We start from the raw sequence: 5627 nt of genomic DNA on the forward strand, positions 1-5627 counted from the left end.
TTTAGTGTTGATCAAAAGAAGTTCATGGAAAGCTAAATCTATTATGTCAAGGTGAAAAGGATGAATTCTTGGTGAAGTAAGATTGTTTATATTTTGTATATTCTTTCTTTATTTCTTTTCATTTTGCTAATTTTTTTTTATTGTAGGTATAAAAATGAATTATTTGTTGTTATCAATTTACATCAAATGCTTGATACCATTTAAGTGGTTATCTTGATTTGTTGTTTAATTTTGATACAATAAATATTTCATCAACTATTATTGTTATATTATACACATATATATATATTTATATAATTATATCATATATTTCATTTAGACGATAGCGTGGCTCAGCCGGTTGTTCTAAATGAAATATTATGATTTAATACTAATATATAACAATCTAACATTTANTTCGGTATTTTCTATAGTGGGAACTATATTATATTAGGTGTGTGTTTAAATATTTTTATTTTCTTGGAACCATTATTTATGGTGGTTTCCTTTGTTTTACTTTTAGTTAAACAATATTGCATAAACCAAGAATAAATCCTCGAGCCTTGACAAAATTTATAATTTGTAAACTTCGTTCTTGAATTTGGTAATCTATAAACTAATAAATTTAAACTTAAAATAACATCTCTGTGGATCGATCTCGTACTTACGAAATATATTACTTGCAGACAACCTACACTTGGGTGAATTATAATTTAAGTAGTAGCAAGTTTTTGGCGCCGTTGCTGGGGAGGTATAAATTAAGTTTATATTTGTTTTATTTATAAGTATTGTGTTGTTTTTTTTTTTGTATGAGTATTTGGAGTCGGAAAAAAAGTGGTAGACTTATTCGAGTATCTGAAAATAATTTAAACATGGATGATAATTCAAATAATCAAGATAATGATAACAATAATAACAACAACAATAATAATAATGAAGAACATGATCAATTAAGAACACTTAGGCATCATATGAACCTTATTAGAACTAGTGCCCCATCTTGTTTAGTTTTTCCTCATGATGCATCTAATTTCAACTTTAAACCTCAAATTATTCAACTTTTACCAAATTTTCATGGCTTAGATTCTGAAAATCCATATTTATATATAAGAGAATTTGAGGAAGTTTGTAACACTTATAATGATCAAAATTGTATCATGGATATAGTTCGATTAAAGTTTTTCCCTAACAAACTCTTTTAAAAGACAAATTACTACTTTTTCTCAAAAACAAGGAGAAACATTTTATCAATGTTGGGATAGATATAAAGAATTATTTAATACATGCCCACATCAGGGTTTTGAAACATGGAGAATAGTTTCTCACTTTTATGAAGGTCTAATACCTAAAGATAGGCAAATGATAGAATTCATGTGTAATGGAACTTTTGAAGATAAAAACCCAAATGAAGCTATGGAGTATTTTGATTCATTAGCAGAAAATGCTCAAAATTGGGATAATATAGGCACAATAGAACCACCAACAACTAAAATCAATAATTCAACAAATGGGGGTGATATCTATAATCTTAAAGATGATATGAATATTCAAGCTAAACTTGCATCTTTAGTAAGAAAAATTGAGTCATTAGAAATGAAAAAGAGTGGTCAATTAAAAAGTATTCAAGAAATTGTTTGTCATATATGTGATACACATGATCATGCTACAAAAGATTGTCCAACATTACCTTCATTTAAAGAATGTCTCCATGAACAAGCAAATTATGTTAACAATTATAAAAAACCAATACTAGATCCTTTTTCAACATCATATAATCCCGGATGGAAAAATCATCTTAATTTTAGTTGGAGGAATGATAATAATGCACAACCCTCACAACAATATTTTCAAAATAACCAAAATCATCAAGGTTATATTCCTTATGTTACACCTCCAAGAAAAAACTTTGAAGATGTAATTCATGCATTTATCCAAAAGCAAGAATCTATCAATATTCAAAACAGTCAATCTATGACTGATTTGAAAGAAACTCTTGCAAAATTTGCATCTGCACTTAATATTCATGAAAAAGGAAAATTTCCATCTCAACCTCAACCTAATCCTAAAAATCAAAATCAAGAATTAAAAAATGAAAAAATTGATCAAATAAAATCTGTTATTACCCTTAGAAGTGGTAAAATAGTTAATGATCCATATAGTAATGAAAACAAGGATCATTTAAAATCAAAGAGTAAGGATGATAATCCTGATACTTTTGAGAATGATGATACCTTAAATTCTAAAAATAATATGTTGAATGATAAATCATCTGAAATAGTAAATGAATCAAATAAACCTCCACCATTTCCTCATGCATTAACAAATCATAAAAAACAAAAAAATGATTCTGATATCTATGAAGTTTTTAAACAAGTAAAGATAAATATTCCATTATTAGATGCTATTAAACAAGTACCTTCATATGCAAAATTTTTAAAAGACTTATGTACTGTGAAGAGAAAATTGCATGTGAAGAAGAAAGCATTCTTGGCTGAACAAGTAAGTTCTATTCTTCAAAATAATTCTAGTTTAAAATATAAAGATCCTGGTTGTCCAACAATTTCATGTATTATTGGAGAAAATAAAATTAAAAAAGCTTTGTTAGATTTGGGAGCAAGTGTGAATTTACTTCCTTATTCAGTTTATGAAAAACTTAATTTAGGAGAATTAAAACCCACTTCTGTTACTCTCTTACTGGCGGATAGGTCAATCAAAATACCTAGAGGTATTGTAGAAGATGTGTTGGTTCAAGTTGATAAATTCATATATCCTGTAGATTTTATTGTTTTGGATACACAACCAATAGAAGTACATAATGAAATTCCAGTAATATTGGGACGACCATTTCTAGCAACTTCAAATGCTTTAATTAATTGTCGAAATGGAATAATGAAATTGTCTTTTGGAAATATGACTCTAGAACTTAATGTGTTCAATTTATGTAAACAACCAAGTATTAATGAAAATGAATATGATAATGAAATTGAAACAATTATGGAAGAAAATATACAAGAAGAAAACTTAAATCAACAATCTGAAGTTTTTTCAATAGAAAGTTTTGAGTCTGAAAATAATTTTAAAAAAGATGATAATACAAAACTTGAATTAAAAGTTTTACCATTCGAATTGAAATATGTATTTCTTGGTGAAAATAAAACATTTCCTGTTGTAATTTCTTCCACTCTTCTACCAAATCAAGAAGAAGATTTAATTAAATTACTTAAGAAATATAAAAATGCAATTGGATGGACTTTGAAAGATATAAAAGGTATAAATCCTTTAATTTGCACACATAAAATTCATTTGGAAGAAAATGCTAAAACATATCAACAACCACAAAGAAGGTTAAATCCACATATGAAAGAAGTTGTTAAGAATGAAGTATTAAAACTATTAGACGCTGGAATTATCTATCCAATCTCAGATAGTAAATGGGTAAGTCCAACACAAGTAGTACCTAAAAAGTCAGGCATCACTGTTATAAAAAATGAAAAGGGAGAGTTATTACAAGCTAGGATTCCATCTAGTTGGCGTATGTGTATTGATTATAGAAAATTAAATGATGCAACTAGAAAAGATCATTTCCCACTACCATTTTTAGATCAAATTCTAGAAAAAGTAGCAGGAAATTCTTATTACTGTTTTCTTGATGGGTATTCGGGGTATTATCAAATACCTATATCATTAGAAGATCAAGAAAAAACTACTTTCACTTGTCCTTTCGGAACTTTTGCATTTAAAAGAATGCCATTTGGTTTATGTAATGCTCCGGCTACTTTTCAAAGATGCATGTTAAGTATTTTCAGTGATATGATTGAAGAATTTGTAGAAGTTTTTATGGATGATATAACTGTTTTTGGAAACTCATTTGAAAATTGTCTTAAAAACCTAGAAGAAGTATTAAAACGATGTGAAGAAAAAAATCTTGTTTTAAATTGGGAAAAATGTCATTATATGGTTAAATCTGGGATTGTGTTAGGTCATGTGATATCTGAAAAAGGAATTGAAGTTGATAAAGCCAAAGTTGATGTTATTGCTAATTTAACATCACCAAAAACGGTCAAAGAAGTTCGATCATTCTTGGGTCATGCAGGTTTTTATAGAAGGTTTATAAAAAATTTCAGCATAATATCTAAACCAATTTCGAATCTTTTAACAAAAGATACACAATTTGAATGGACTCAGAAATGTGAAAATGCTTTTAAAAAAATAATTAATCTTTTAATTACATCACCTATTTTACAACCTCCAGATTGGTCTTTACCATTTGAATTAATGTGTGATGCAAGTGATTATGCTATAGGAGCTGTGTTAGGACAGAGAAAAGAAGGAAAACCGTATGCAATCTATTATGCTAGTAGAACCTTAAATAGTGCCCAAATAAATTATTCAACTACTGAAAAAGAATTACTTTCAGTAGTATTTGCATTAGATAAGTTTCGATCTTATTTAATTGGTTCTACTACTATTGTGTACACTGATCATTCTGCCGTAAAATATTTATCAAATAAACAAGATGCTAAGCCAAGATTAATACGGTGGATTTTATTGTTACAAGAATTTGATATTATAATTAAAGATAAAAAAGGAAAAGAAAATGTCGTAGCCGATCATTTATCTAGAATAATGACTGAATCATCTCATAATGAAATACCAATAAATGAAAATTTTCCAGATGATCAGTTGTTTTATGCTACTATTATGCCCTGGTTTGCTAACATTGTAAATTTTATTGTGACAAATAAAATGCCTTCTCATTGGAATTCACAGGATAAGAATAAATTCTTGATAGAAGTTAAAAAATTTTATTGGGATGATCCTTACTTGTTTAAGTATTGTCCTGACCAAATTTTTCGACGATGCATACCCGACAATGAAGTAAGTAATGTTATTAAATTTTGTCATTCTGAAGCATGTGGAGGTCATTTTTCATCCAATAAAACAGCTGCAAAAATCTTACAATGTGGATTTTATTGGCCCTCTTTATTCAAAGATACGCATTTATTTTGCAAATCTTGTGAAAACTGTCAGAAGATGGGATCAATTTCAAAACGAAACATGATGCCTTTAAATCCAATCATAATTATTGAAATATTCGATAGTTGGGGGATAGATTTTATGGGTCCATTTCCATTATCTTTTGGATATACGTACATTTTAGTCGCTGTTGATTATGTTTCAAAATGGATTGAAGCAATTGCATGTAGAACTAATGATCATAAAGTTGTTATAAAATTTTTAAAAGAAAATATTTTTAGTCGATTTGGAATACCTAGAGCAATAATTAGTGATGGGGGAAGTCATTTTATAAATAAATCATTTTCTTCTTTGTTAAGAAAATATGGCATTACACATAAAGTTTCTACCCCATATCATCCTCAAAGTAATGGTCAAGTTGAACTTGCAAATAGAGAAATAAAACAAATTTTAGAAAAAACAGTTAATCCAAATCGAAAAGATTGGTCTTTAAGATTAACTGATGCATTATGGGCATATAGAACTGCATTTAAGACATCATTAGGGATGTCACCATATAGGTTAGTTTTTGGTAAGCATTGTCATTTATCGGTTGAACTTGAACATAAAGCTTATTGAGCAATTAAAACATTTAATATTAATTTAGATGATGCATCTAAATTAAGAAAATT

General features: G+C 27.8%; 1 non-coding gene across 1 annotated transcript; it reads right to left on the minus strand.

Annotated features, from left to right (window-relative positions):
* Positions 1–1169: 1169 nt before the first annotated feature.
* On the minus strand, positions 1170–1280 carry LOC140990767 (small nucleolar RNA R71). The gene has a single exon (XR_012177693.1). It is a non-coding gene; the product is annotated as a small nucleolar RNA R71 (small nucleolar RNA).
* Positions 1281–5627: the final 4347 nt, after the last annotated feature.

This window comes from Primulina huaijiensis, chromosome 12 (assembly GCF_012295235.1).
Source record: "Primulina huaijiensis isolate GDHJ02 chromosome 12, ASM1229523v2, whole genome shotgun sequence".
Classification (NCBI taxonomy): Eukaryota; Viridiplantae; Streptophyta; class Magnoliopsida; order Lamiales; family Gesneriaceae; genus Primulina; species Primulina huaijiensis.